Source organism: Formica exsecta, unplaced genomic scaffold, assembly GCF_003651465.1.
Source record: "Formica exsecta isolate Colony F162 unplaced genomic scaffold, ASM365146v1 scaffold696, whole genome shotgun sequence".
NCBI lineage: Eukaryota > Metazoa > Arthropoda > Insecta > Hymenoptera > Formicidae > Formica > Formica exsecta.
In genome coordinates this window covers 667,603-682,252 of record NW_021853462.1, presented here as the reverse complement: position 1 = coordinate 682,252, position 14,650 = coordinate 667,603, and the positions used below count along the sequence as shown (strand labels likewise).

Here is a 14,650-nt window from a genome sequence, read left to right as displayed (position 1 = left end):
AGAGAAGAGAAAGAGACGGCGTCGAGGTTCCCTGGTGAGACATAAAAGTAAGCTCGGGCGAACCGCGACACACCATTACGCCGTTTCCACCCCTGTACTTGCCTATTGTTACGTTACTGCTTCTCCTAAATACCGGGCACGTGCCTCTTCCCCATGACATACTCGCTCACCACGACCGCTTATTTTGCCTCTGCTTCCGTATCCGGGTGGGAGCTTTCGCCGTATATCGAAGTGGATAATCCTTTTTGCACATCGTTAGATCGCGTTTACGGGTTTTGTTCGCATGCACGAATCTTATACGGATTAATTACAGATGCAAAAGTTTATGGTCTTTTGATTTTTTAGCACTATTCCTTTTTTGACTTCTTCAGTTTAAGTGGTATCCTAATCATTGATCTATCATCTATCTATAGATTGTCTGACGGAAAAATTTATATTTTCGATTTGAATATGATGCGGAGAAAAAATTTTTAAAAAATCTGCTTGTTAAAATTGTGTTCTGTTATTTGAATTAAAATTTGACATTTAAATCTGAAGGGAATATTTTTGTAATTTTTAGAATCTTTATTTGTAATGACTCTTTTTTGTTACACTTAAAATATATAGCGAGAAACGGAACGTATTATAGTATAGATGAGAAAATGACGATTATGGTCTCTCGTGCCGTATTGCGCTACCTTTGAAAGCTCCGCGATATTTAATTATTAATTATCCGTAAAGTAAAATTGCATCCGCCTTTTAAGTCGGCTACAAAGAGATGGTGAGGAACGATGGAGGCGGAAGTTTGTCGGAGCTTATGCGAAACATAATCTTCGTATTCTTAAGACAGCTCTCTCGAGTTTTCACGTAAGATTCAAACCGAAACTGCACGCGAGAGATGCCGCGAAAATATAGGTAAGAAAAAAACAAAGATTGACAATTTATATATACATATAATTAATTAATTAATTCAGCAATGTGCTAGAAAAATTCGTCGTAATTACAATACGAATGAGATGTCATTTGAAAGCTGGTGACAAAGGAAGGGAAAATGTATTTGCCGCTGTTCTCAACGCGGATACACCATGGATTATCCTTTTAGGCGTCCTTTAATTTTATTTGTGGCAGTGTAACTAACAAAGGCTTTTGTCAACGAATATTATCCTGGGGTCTTTTCAATTTATAAATTACGATTGAGTAATAATGCAATATTGTCTACGATATATGCCTTACTATTGTCGTCGCGACGAGAAATTATATAAGAAATTGGCTAGAATATTGTTGTTGCGCTTCGCAAATATTCGCTCTTAGATGCATCGTGTATTTTCGCGAGAAATAAGACACAATATAATGCTGGAAACGAATTCAGTATAAATGTACAATACTAAAAGAGTAATGCAATTATATATAGAATGCATATATCAGAAATAAAATAATGTTTTATGTAATGCTATCTTTATTAATACGAATATTTCTAAACAATTGGCATCGCTCTATATCATTATAATAATCATTCAGTTTAATTATATGTATTAAGCCTATATAATGTAATTATATAGTAGAACGATTAATCTGTTATTATGCAAATGCATTTAGACAAATTTGTTTCAATGGCCGATGCTGAAGATTAATGGCTAGTATCCGCAAAATCTCAAAATAAACATTGTATATTTAGTAATATGAATTATATGTATATCTATTGTGAATTATAAATTTATTATGAATTATATATCTATTTGGCGATTGAGCAATACACATTTTTATTCAATTTCTCGTTTCAATCGTTCGCATTCATTCAAGAGAAACACTTTTAATATTAGCTCTCATTGACCCGTGGCTATTTTATATTATAACTTGTTTGCGTATCACAGGGTATTTCATTGGTCAATAATATCAGCACGAATTTCAGTAGTAACGAGGAATCGGTCGTGTGTGCCGAGCGAATATTTTGTCAGACCAGGGGAATTTTTACGTTTCATTCGCAATATAAAGTTTTTCTAAATAGCCGTAGGACTTGTTTCGCTATTGATGTACAGGATATCACTAAGAGTTATGAATTCCGATATGACTGTTTTTTGGTGTATAAGAGAACGTATATATAAGAGATTGAATTCTAAACTTGTGACATAAGAAATTATTTATAAAAAAATTAACGTAAAAATCAACGATCAATATGAAGTGATGGGGCATTTTAGCGATGATGACTAGACGACATATTTTTAAATGGAGGGATTATAGCAGAGTTTTGCAGAGCTGAGAGATCAACGTAACGCTCTTTGCGCATTTTTATGCGTTCAAACGGAGATTAATTAAACGGTCGGACAGATTACAAGCATCTACCGGCGACCCTCTTGGTCTGATGACATTACAAGTTTACGGCCTGAAAAAGCATTATATATACGTATACGTTTTTCTCCCCGCCCGCAGTGCCGCCGTTTTATCCCTCGTACAGCTTCGTGCAACGTGACGTATAACGCGGCGAATATATATTGTAGTACGATAATTATAGAGACTATCGCGTTGTGTGCCGCACAAATATATCGTTGCCACACGCCTGCAAACGTCTCGTGAAATATATTTTCATTCTCGAATGCGTGGCAACCAATGCGATCGCACTGCCGCATTTATGACGACGCATTTGTTTGCCGGCGAATGTAATTTCAGTAAACACAATTGAACTCCCTTGTTGCAGTTATTAATACAGTTAACGGAAAAGCAAACACTGTATCGTTGGTATAATTATTAATATTCTGCAAGTGTTGATATTCGGGAGAGGTATAGAGGTAGAGCGGGGGGAAAACAAATGTATACGTTTATATTTAGATATTTTATACGCGCGCATTATACTTGTAAAGTTATGATATCATAACGCATACATCCCCCGTAAATACCGTCGTTTTTTTTGTTTCATTTCTACGTTGCAGTTAACACGATAATTCTAGAATTTTAGTTCAAGAATTGTACAGTTTTTGCCATATTTTTTTTTTTTGTTCGCTGAAGAAATATTTACATATCGTGCTTTTCCTTCTCGGCATTGTTGACGATTTTAATCAGTTCTTTATGATAATGACGCGGAGCATAATTTTATGTATGCGCTCTGATTTACGAGAATGAGAGACGATATGCGTATCTCGTCAAAGTACATCATTTCCGGCAACATAACGTTCCGCTAAAGAATATAATTTTCGACTTTCATTAGTTAGCGCGAATTTAGAATGATAAAGTCGCCATTTCCGACTCGGACAGACGGACTTGTTGATGAAGGGGAGAAAGCCGAAATTACGTGTAGCGCGTTCTGCATAAATTTCCATTAAGAAACGCGAGTGTGTAAACTAGAATTTTTGAATAAAGTTCCCGAAAATGCTCAACCTCTCATTTTCATAAAATTTCACGGCAACATCCCAAATAATTTCAATGGAGAAAGTACTTGAAAGGATTTTTAATACAGATAAAATTAAATCGAGATAATGAATAATAAAGAATTCAATTTTGGCTTTATATGTTTATATTCCTTTATTCAATTTTTTTTTAAGTTAATAATTGAAGATGCAGCTGTGCGTAAATATTCAATTTCATCGTACGCATCGTAAGTTTTTTAATATCGTGAAACGTCACTTTAGGGACGAATTCATTTGTAAACATTTGTAAACGATAAAAACAAGTTAAACGTTCGTACAAACATATGATCTATCTTGTGCGTTTTTAAATCATAGCCAGTCTTCATGAATTCAGATTCGTGTTCATCGCTACAAATTCGATTTGCGAGGCCGAACACCGGCGCGACAAATGGCCCGATCTATTCAAGAATCCGATTTGCAATAAACGGGAACGCGATAAACTATTCGCACGCAGGTAGACAGTAGTAACAGGAACTCGGTGCGATTTGTCACAGGGTTCGTGCTAATTTTATTTATTGCCCTCTCACCGTCACCAAAGATGCTCGCTAGACGAGGACGGGACGAGGGCTGAGATGAGGTTGCAGGTCACGGAAAGAATCGTTTTAATTTATTCGAACGTGTCCGTCGTTCGCGTAGGCAAGTATAGGTATCGCATTCGAGGGGAGAATGTAACGGCGAAACATTGCAGAGAATGCGGCACGGGGGAGAAGGGAGATGGGGGTAGGAATGGTTATATCGGAGGTGGCAAAAGGGGGTGGCGGCGACGGCGTCGCCGTAGTCACGTATAAGCAGTGACTCAGGCACGATCCTTCTCTTTCTCTCTTTCTCTATCTCTTTCTCTTTCACCATTTTCCTCCTCTCCTTGTCTCCCAGGCGCTAACGTCTCCCCCTGCCCCCTCGTCCTGCGTTTCCCACCCACGGTACTTCCAGTAGCAATCTGTTATTAAAATCAGCAACGAGAAAAATCCGTGCCGTATCTCCGCGAGACGCGGACCAGTGCGCAACGACAGACGTGTTACGGCAAAAATTAAGCCACCTGCAAACTCGGAGATGGAATTACGTAAAGATGCGGCCCTATTGACGCGCTGATGCTAAAAATCTTAACTGGGAGAGAAAAGAATAGAATCCACGCGGGGGATAATTGCCGATAATTGTCGTACGATCACGAGAACTTTGCTTTGTTTTAGAATAATTTTGTACGTAAGATGGATTTCTCCAATCTCTTAATGGATATCTTCTCCGATAAATAAATCTCGTATTAATGAGAAAAGTGTAAGAGCTGCAAAAATACACGCGCGCGCTCTTCTATTCTTTTCTCGAATAAAAATTTATTATGATACGATCATTAATTCCGTACCTGCCGTCGCGAGCGCGTTACGCTGCGATTCTTTTGACGAGAACGATACGGAACCGCAGCGGTGAAATCGAGTACGAGGATACTGTTTGTTTCGATTACGTGCAAGAGATGAATGTACGTTCGCAAATAACTAAATGTTGATTTTAGAAGATTGTCTTTCGAAACGTGTTTTTACCGCCCTTTCGCACTCCTCACTAAACGATTTTTAACGAGAAATCCGGTGCAGGAAAAAAAGTTTATTCAGAAAATTTGTTAAATATTTACAGCTTCTCACGCACAAAAGTGGGCAGTATCGCAGCGTCAATTACAGTATCATTTATGTATGAAACCATTAACAGGTCGCGAGACTTTTGGTGAAACAAGATTTAGCACCTGTGATACGGGAAGTATTGATCTATACATCGATACATAGCGTGGATGGGATGGAGAGGAGGACGGGAAGGAAATAGTGTTTTTATTTGTTCTTTTTTCTCTTTCGAAAAAAAGGATCCAACATTTTGATTTAAACGATGCTACCCTGCAACATCCATTCTGATCGAAACGATCGTGCTTATCGTGTTTGCCGATTGTAATTTAATTGTCCAACGCCCGAGGAAATTGGAATTCTGCTTGTAGCACACGCCACGTGGGCGCCGATATTACAGATCGGCATTTGAATCCATCGATTTCGATTTATTCGAGTAAAGCCTGGAAATCATCTGCTTTCCCGACCAGCGAAAATGCGATTTCATGACCCTCGCGAAAATCTATCGATAAATTTAAAATTAATTGTTACTTTACAACAGATATATCGTCGCTCTCTTATCGTTAGATTTCCAGTCTCGCATCGGCCGGCTATTACATCGCACGAAAGTGCTTCTCTTGGAGCATTGCTCACAATATTAATTCTTTCAATGTAATAATCCCATTTCGTCAAAAAAAAAAGAAACAAGCTTTTCATCTCTCTGGTAATAAGATAAAATTCGACATATCAATCATTATCGAGATGAATATCATCAAAATATTATCGACCATATTTTTTAAACGCTTCATGTTTCTAACTTAACGTTTTCATGTGGTTCGTAGTCACGAAATTTTGTTTTGCGAAAACAAAATGACAGTATTAAACATATCTTGCCCTTAATGTTTCTCAATTGCGCTGGAATTGCGTTTATCGCTACGTCGTAAAGTACTACGAAAATCTCTGGCAGATGTGAGTATTAGTGTAATGACGATCGGATTTTCTCATGATATTGATCTTGTCGGAGTATTCTCGGGGTCTGTCGCAGCAAACAGTCTGGCTGCGCACGGAAAGAAAAATTGCCACTAAAACGAGAGGGGTTCTCGCGCGCGTCTATTGCGAGGTAGGGCCCTTATCGGCTACGCGAGCTGGCGTTTATTTAAATTTAAAACTGGGGAATCGATCTTGAGCGGCCCCCTCGCGTGCATCCCTCGATTTCGCGATTATCTTTTTTCTCTCTCTTTTTCTCTCTTTCCCTACATCATTTCCGGCAACATAACGTTCCGCTAAAGAATATAATTTTCGACTTTCATTAGTTAGCGCGAATTTAGAATGATAAAGTCGCCATTTCCGACTCGGACAGACGGACTTGTTGATGAAGGGGAGAAAGCCGAAATTACGTGTAGCGCGTTCTGCATAAATTTCCATTAAGAAACGCGAGTGTGTAAACTAGAATTTTTGAATAAAGTTCCCGAAAATGCTCAACCTCTCATTTTCATAAAATTTCACGGCAACATCCCAAATAATTTCAATGGAGAAAGTACTTGAAAGGATTTTTAATACAGATAAAATTAAATCGAGATAATGAATAATAAAGAATTCAATTTTGGCTTTATGTGTTTATATTCCTTTATTCAATTTTTTTTTTTAAGTTAATAATTGAAGATGCAGCTGTGCGTAAATATTCAATTTCATCGTACGCATCGTAAGTTTTTTAATATCGTGAAACGTCACTTTAGGGACGAATTCAACATTTGTAAACGATAAAAACAAGTTAAACGTTCGTACAAACATATGATCTATCTTGTGCGTTTTTAAATCATAGCCAGTCTTCATGAATTCAGATTCGTGTTCATCGCTACAAATTCGATTTGCGAGGCCGAACACCGGCGCGACAAATGGCCCGATCTATTCAAGAATCCGATTTGCAATAAACGGGAACGCGATAAACTATTCGCACGCAGGTAGACAGTAGTAACAGGAACTCGGTGCGATTTGTCACAGGGTTCGTGCTAATTTTATTTATTGCCCTCTCACCGTCACCAAAGATGCTCGCTAGACGAGGACGGGACGAGGGCTGAGATGAGGTTGCAGGTCACGGAAAGAATCGTTTTAATTTATTCGAACGTGTCCGTCGTTCGCGTAGGCAAGTATAGGTATCGCATTCGAGGGGAGAATGTAACGGCGAAACATTGCAGAGAATGCGGCACGGGGGAGAAGGGAGATGGGGGTAGGAATGGTTATATCGGAGGTGGCAAAAGGGGGTGGCGGCGACGGCGTCGCCGTAGTCACGTATAAGCAGTGACTCAGGCACGATCCTTCTCTTTCTCTCTTTCTCTATCTCTTTCTCTTTCACCATTTTCCTCCTCTCCTTGTCTCCCAGGCGCTAACGTCTCCCCCTGCCCCCTCGTCCTGCGTTTCCCACCCACGGTACTTCCAGTAGCAATCTGTTATTAAAATCAGCAACGAGAAAAATCCGTGCCGTATCTCCGCGAGACGCGGACCAGTGCGCAACGACAGACGTGTTACGGCAAAAATTAAGCCACCTGCAAACTCGGAGATGGAATTACGTAAAGATGCGGCCCTATTGACGCGCTGATGCTAAAAATCTTAACTGGGAGAGAAAAGAATAGAATCCACGCGGGGGATAATTGCCGATAATTGTCGTACGATCACGAGAACTTTGCTTTGTTTTAGAATAATTTTGTACGTAAGATGGATTTCTCCAATCTCTTAATGGATATCTTCTCCGATAAATAAATCTCGTATTAATGAGAAAAGTGTAAGAGCTGCAAAAATACACGCGCGCGCTCTTCTATTCTTTTCTCGAATAAAAATTTATTATGATACGATCATTAATTCCGTACCTGCCGTCGCGAGCGCGTTACGCTGCGATTCTTTTGACGAGAACGATACGGAACCGCAGCGGTGAAATCGAGTACGAGGATACTGTTTGTTTCGATTACGTGCAAGAGATGAATGTACGTTCGCAAATAACTAAATGTTGATTTTAGAAGATTGTCTTTCGAAACGTGTTTTTACCGCCCTTTCGCACTCCTCACTAAACGATTTTTAACGAGAAATCCGGTGCAGGAAAAAAAGTTTATTCAGAAAATTTGTTAAATATTTACAGCTTCTCACGCACAAAAGTGGGCAGTATCGCAGCGTCAATTACAGTATCATTTATGTATGAAACCATTAACAGGTCGCGAGACTTTTGGTGAAACAAGATTTAGCACCTGTGATACGGGAAGTATTGATCTATACATCGATACATAGCGTGGATGGGATGGAGAGGAGGACGGGAAGGAAATAGTGTTTTTATTTGTTCTTTTTTCTCTTTCGAAAAAAAGGATCCAACATTTTGATTTAAACGATGCTACCCTGCAACATCCATTCTGATCGAAACGATCGTGCTTATCGTGTTTGCCGATTGTAATTTAATTGTCCAACGCCCGAGGAAATTGGAATTCTGCTTGTAGCACACGCCACGTGGGCGCCGATATTACAGATCGGCATTTGAATCCATCGATTTCGATTTATTCGAGTAAAGCCTGGAAATCATCTGCTTTCCCGACCAGCGAAAATGCGATTTCATGACCCTCGCGAAAATCTATCGATAAATTTAAAATTAATTGTTACTTTACAACAGATATATCGTCGCTCTCTTATCGTTAGATTTCCAGTCTCGCATCGGCCGGCTATTACATCGCACGAAAGTGCTTCTCTTGGAGCATTGCTCACAATATTAATTCTTTCAATGTAATAATCCCATTTCGTCAAAAAAAAAAGAAACAAGCTTTTCATCTCTCTGGTAATAAGATAAAATTCGACATATCAATCATTATCGAGATGAATATCATCAAAATATTATCGACCATATTTTTTAAACGCTTCATGTTTCTAACTTAACGTTTTCATGTGGTTCGTAGTCACGAAATTTTGTTTTGCGAAAACAAAATGACAGTATTAAACATATCTTGCCCTTAATGTTTCTCAATTGCGCTGGAATTGCGTTTATCGCTACGTCGTAAAGTACTACGAAAATCTCTGGCAGATGTGAGTATTAGTGTAATGACGATCGGATTTTCTCATGATATTGATCTTGTCGGAGTATTCTCGGGGTCTGTCGCAGCAAACAGTCTGGCTGCGCACGGAAAGAAAAATTGCCACTAAAACGAGAGGGGTTCTCGCGCGCGTCTATTGCGAGGTAGGGCCCTTATCGGCTACGCGAGCTGGCGTTTATTTAAATTTAAAACTGGGGAATCGATCTTGAGCGGCCCCCTCGCGTGCATCCCTCGATTTCGCGATTATCTTTTTGCTCTCTCTTTTTCTCTCTTCCCCTCTCGTTATCCCGCCTTTTCCCACTTTTCCTCCTTTGTTGCCAGACGACCCCCCAACTCGTAGCTTTCTCGCACCTCTAATTCCCGCCTCTTGTCGATCGTCTCTGCGCCCGGCACGTCCCTCGAAAAACTCATTAACGTGTCTCGGTGTGGCCTATCCCTTCCTCCTCTTCCCCCTTACCCTCTTTTCCTTCACTCACCACCGGGTTACCTTGTGTGCACGAACGACGTCGAAGAGGCGCAGCATCGGGAAACTCGTCGTAGCGGTGCGACGAAGCGTCGAGTGTTTTGAGAGAAAAAGAAAAGTATTTTCAGAGGATCTCAGATTGGGCAAAATCAAGCCGTGACAGTGTGTTTTTAATTTTTCAAGATGTCTTCACATAAATACATACTCAAAAATTGATTATCACGAAAAACTTTTATTTAATGCAATTCTATCATTCTAATGACTCGTATCTCTCAGTGATTTAACCCCTCAATACTGCATTTTAATTTTTCTATCTTTTCATTATTATATTTTTTACCATCTATTTTTGTAATGTTTATAATAAGAATTGAAAAATACTAAAAAAAAAGATATAGCCGAACGTGAGATTTCTAAGTACAAAGTATATTATGAGAGAATGAGAATGTATTCGAGAGAGAGAGGAATTAATCAACGCTAACGAACTGGATAGATTAATTATATTTTTATTATAAAGTAAATTTAATATTTAAAAAAACGTGTTTCGAGCAAACGGAGCAATCCTTCTACTTCCACCGGAATTTATTCGGACATTACCTTCCTCTGTAATATTTCAAGCTTTTGTGCTAAATGTCTCCGTAACTAAGCCGCGAGTTAAGATTGTCTTAAAGTTACGCGCTGTATTAAGTGTTTGAGAGGGCGTGTAAAATTAAATACAGACTTTCTTTCTCTCTTTTTTTTTCTCATATACGTATATACACACACGGATCTTAAATAAATTATTTCAGCTCTCAAAATTCACTCACCACGTGCGGAAGGTAAAACTGCCAGACGAAACCGCCATTGTTTATCTCCACAGCATTCTTAAAGCGCTTGATGACATACAAAAAAAAGAGATGCGAATTTTAGCCGCACGCTCCTAAAGAATAGAGAAACACTTTTGTAAATAGCGGAAGAAGACGTGTACACATATACACACAACAACGATATATACATAGATACATAATGTATAAAAAAGCAATCATCAAAGTTAAAATTGAAGCTTTGCGACAGTGATCTCTAACGCACCCTTTTATAAAAAGTTGAAAAAAATTAATCTTAAAGTTGTGAGAAAATCCGATTTTAATTTTTTTATCCCTGGGTCTCTCTCTCTCTCTCTCTTAAAAAAGTGGATGAAGGAGATCATTCTGTAATACTCTGCGTCTCTCAATTTTTATTTTTATTTCTATAGTCTTTGCTTGTAGTTTTCCATTTTTTTCTTGCATGTTGCCTCGATAAACTACGCGCAGTACATCCGATGCAGCTCGGGACTAAGTATCTTTACGGAGTTTCGCAGAAACGAGCACGTTGCTTCTATCGTTTTTGCTTCACTGAACATAGCGAGAGACGATCGAACGCGGAACAATTTCGGGGCATCTAAGATAGGTGCGCTCATCCTACTCGTCCGCTAACACCCATTACACTTAATACAGACGAGAACTCTCAGCCGGAGAGCGCTTTCTCGCTTTTACACAGCGGAAGATTCATAAGTGAATGTCACGCGATATGATGGAATATCGGGCTGCAGACGCGGACGTCGCGCCGGATTCGGCTTGTCCTTGCACGCAAAACGCATTTTACACGAGAAATGCCTTTGAAGAATCATTTTTGTGGAATAACGTAGAAAGGTCATGTCAACCACGTGCTATTTTCAAGTGCGACGCTATAATCTGGCTGGCGCAATAGCCGATTGATTTTAAGTAAAAATATTACGAACAAAATATCTCCGACTTAATTATTAATATCAATTTTATATACCGTAAACCTACCAGGGCGTTGTTACGTTACAACAACAGTGATGGCAACTCTTTTTCCTATATTTCTTTTTATAATGTAATAAAACATTGACATAATATTAGTATGTGAAAGCGATGGAGATAAAATGCCGTTTAGCAAAATCAACTCTCTTCTATCACAAATTAATTTATAAAATATAATATTTTGTTTTAATTAAACTGCGGCATATAATTAAATCAATATACTTAAAAATCATATTCAGATGTTTTAACGGGGAGCGACAATTGTTTCCGGTCTTCATGGTTCCGGTGACACATGACAGTGAAGTGCGCTTAGTGATGTGCAGGTAATTAAACTCGAAAGCTCGAGGTTGAAAAGCCTTGAGAGCTCGAAACAGTGTTTTTGATCTCGGCACGTCGAGCAGCTTGAAAAGGTGCACGGAATCTCTATATGTATAGGGTTTGTGTCTTCCAGTGTGTGCGTGTGTGCGTGTGGTCACGCAGAATCAGTCTTCTATGAAATCCTTTTTACCGTCTCGTCGTTCAAATTGCATTGAATATTCATTTCATTGTAAAATGTTTCAGTAGTTTATATTATTGAAATGTGCATCTTTCGAATACCTCGTAATATTTCGCGTATATTTTACATCGGTGTTAGAAAATTTTGCAAGCGTCACGTGTGAAAGTCGGAGAAAGAGAGAGAGAGAGAGAGAGAGAGAAAGTTGGATTTATCTATAAATAGAACGATAATTTTTGTAACCAAGAATCTTTCATCAAGGAATATTATCGAAACGGACGCGATTTCTTCGCGTAGGAGTGATCGCGGTCGCACAAAGTCTCTTTATACCTCGCCGTTGTAATGTATACGACCATGCCGACGCACTTTTCCGTGTTTGGACTTCAAAGTCCACGATATAAAGACCAAGATTTTTTGATCTCAACGCGCGGAAACGCGCCCCCCGGACAGTGCATTTCGCTGCACTGTCTCTGTATAATTCGCTCCGGAGGCGCGTACATACACGGGGAACGCGTGGACATCCTTCAAGGGAAGAAGGGAGGTGCTGCGATGTGTGACGCGGCTTTTGTTTGCCCTTTTTAAATGCGGTCGCGACGCGCCGCATCGGGGCGACGGGATGGGACGCGACGCGACAACGCGTATGAATTCCGAGAGGGGCGTTGAATTTTTATGAGCTTACATACCGTGAATTAGCCCATGTTTCGCCTATCTTACACATACATACGCGCTCGCACAAACGACGTTACCGTTTAGCTTTTTGTGCGCAGCTCGATGATACGGTCAATTATAGATTGAATCAAAGTGCATTGATAAGATCAGCTATGTCCGGGGAGGTTCTTTAGAAAAAGATAATTAATCGCGTCTCTCACCGGACTCAATTTTTTTTATATTATTTTTTTAAGCGGAAAATCTCTTTCCCCATTCTCTCTTTTTTTGAAGCGCTTCTTCTACTGTTGTTTCCAATATTTTGATTACTATAAAGCAATGATGGGTACTTTATAGCAATTCCTAAGCCGCATACAAAGCGGAGGATATTTTCCGACTCGCGGTAAAATACCGTTAATGCGATAAAACCATAGAATCTCATGGATTCTTGCCCCCGGTCGCCAATATCTTCTCATTTCCGTCCTCTGAGTGCGTTATATTTCACTTCGCACTCGGATGCGAATGGAAAGTGCAGCAACTCTATAGTTAGACTTGAACGATGCTTTTCTCGCGTTGCAAGAAAGAGATAAATAAAAAATAAGAGAATGTATGTCACACAAATTACGTTGTCGAATCCTGACGAGAACGATAGCACATTCTATTTATCTTGCTTATGAAAAGAATCTAATAAGAATGATGTTTCAAGATCGCTCTCCTCATGATACATAAACAAATTCGGCTATCTTGGAAGAGAAGAGTACGAATACGAAAAAAATTACCATCATTTGAATGAATATAATATTCATCGTTAATTTTTATGCAGTCGGCCTTTGTATTTGAAGACAGTTTCTGAACGGAAAGAAATCATTAAGAAATAAAGTTAAGACTTATAAATTGTTTACATTTTAATTATATAAATATTTATTATTTGTAAACAACTTATTTGTGATAAAAAGAATATAGATGCAAGAATTCTAAAAATATCAAGAAATCGCGTTACCGATACGATCACTTCCCTTATATGCAATCTTCGATCTTTGTACACGTGTGTGAACGATATATACCTTGTATATAAAATATCTGCGCGAAGAGAACCGTAATCAAAATTATGTAGAAAAATGTAAAGCACGAAGAGAAGAGAGGAAGCTACACACGGTAAATTTGCCCGCCATGTGTCGTGCCACCTTCCTCCTCATTCCTCATCGGGCAAGCCCGCATCTACGCGTCTCTCATCGCATGACTCTCATTCTCTCTGTCCGACGCGGCACTCCGAAAGAGAGAGAGAGAGACGGAGAGAGACGGAGAGAGACAGAGACAGAGAGAGAGGGAGAAGAGAGTAGTTGCATGTCGCGTAGCCGGTATGCAACGGCACATGGAGTAGACGTACAGCTTGACGTATTACCGGGTAGTGTATTGTAACTGTGCCGTTACACCGGGACCGGGGCACCACCCATAATAATCATGTCATAATCCACAATCCACTCTCCATGCGCGTATAATTGTTATAACGATCTTTATCAACCTTTGACCCTGCCAGTTGAATATGGTAAAGAGAAAGAGAGAGAGAGAGAGAGAGCATTAATCTCCCGTTACGTATTAATTGTACAATCTCCGTTTCGCTCAATTTGAAGATTTGAAAATTTCACAATCAAAGTGTGTAAACTATGTTCGTTGCCTATAGATTGCACGATGTCTACGTTGCATGTCGGCTAAATTTTAGACTCGAACTACTTATGCGCTAAAATTAATTGTTACTCGGCGAATTTATGATTACACGATTGTTGAAAATTATAACACAAATGTAAAATTTATTTTATTCTGTTACAAAAACGACTATGGAGGTAAAAAGAGAGAGGAAAAGAAAAAAAATGTTGCCTATAGATTGTGCGATGTCTACGGTGCATGTCGGTTAAATTTTAGACTCGTACTACTTACGCGCTAAAATTAATTGTTACTCGGCGAATTTATGATTACACGATTGTTGAAAATTATAACACAAATGTAAAATTTATTTTATTCTGTTACAAAAACGACTATGGAGATAAAAAGAGAGAGGAAAAGAAAAAAAATGTTGCCTATAGATTGTGCGATGTCTACGGTGCATGTCGGTTAAATTTTAGACTCGTACTACTTACGAGCTAAAATTATTTGTTACTCGGCAAATTTATTATCACACGATTGTTAAAAATCATAATACAAATATAAAATTTATTTTATTCTGTTACAAAAACG

At 39.0% G+C, this 14,650-nt stretch overlaps 1 protein-coding gene across 2 annotated transcripts in view; it reads left to right on the top strand.

Annotated features, from left to right (window-relative positions):
- The window catches only part of LOC115243182 (lachesin-like), a 190,834-nt gene that overhangs the window by 121,014 nt on the left and 55,170 nt on the right, over positions 1 to 14,650 (top strand). The window lies entirely within an intron of this gene.